The sequence below is a fragment of the Panulirus ornatus genome, chromosome 23 (genome assembly GCF_036320965.1).
Source record: "Panulirus ornatus isolate Po-2019 chromosome 23, ASM3632096v1, whole genome shotgun sequence".
Taxonomy (NCBI): Eukaryota; Metazoa; Arthropoda; class Malacostraca; order Decapoda; family Palinuridae; genus Panulirus; species Panulirus ornatus.
The window spans coordinates 17414029-17415107 of NC_092246.1; positions in this window are offsets into that span (position 1 = coordinate 17414029).

Genomic DNA, 1079 nt, shown 5'->3' on the forward strand with positions numbered 1-1079 from the left:
TACAGGAATATGAAAGGTTGCAGCTGAAGCCACATCTGGAGCCCCCAATGCATTTTTCATATTTTTTTTTTCAGCAATATCTGATTGGCAATGTTATATATAACGGGATGGGATCACACCATTTTTTTTTCCCTCCTCTCCAAAAACAGAATATGAATCTAAACCACTTAAGTTCACAAGTGGCTATTGCTTTTGTGAGTGGCACAAAATATTGGCGCAAATATATTTTTAATCATTTTTGAAACTTTCCTATAATATATATGTGTATATATATATATATATATATATATCATACAAACCTGCAACAGTCAGGATCGAACCCGAGACCTCTGTGCGAGAGGCGGGAATGTAACCGCTAGGCTATGGGCCTATAGCCCAGCGGTTAGCATTCCCGCCTCTTACACAGGGGTCCCGGGTTCGATCCTGGCTGTTGCAGGTTTGTATGTTCTATGAAGGTGCGTGGTCATATGCACTTTATTCGTATATATATATATATATATATATATATATATATATATACATATATATATATATATATATATATATATATATATATATATATATATATATATATATATATATATATATGATAGTCTATGGAATCTTGGATCTCGTCACCAACACACACACACGACCCCTAACGCTCTAACTTCCCTGAAATTAACCCGGTGATAAATATTGCCTGGCGTCGTAATGAAAGCGGAGGCATGATGAAAGCACAGACGGCGGGGCAGACATGCGCATAGACCTCTATACTCAGGGCGTTGGAGGAGGCTACTCCTGCTGCTGCTGGTGGCGGTGGCCGAAGCACCATGTGTTGCCACACTGTGAGGCAGGTGTTGCTGGTGGTTCCAGCGAAGCCGAACAGGATTGGGATTCGGGGAGAGAGAGAGAGAGAGAGAGAGAGAGAGAGAGACGCGCGCTATCTCTTGCTTGCGCTCCGTTCGCGTGGCTTCGAAGAGCCCTGTCCACTCACACACGTTGAGGTTACTGGAACACCAAGTGGCAGCAATTGCAAAAGACGCGCTCACCATCGGCACAACAGAGCCAGTGTTGACGGTCAGCTTTCGACAGTGAGG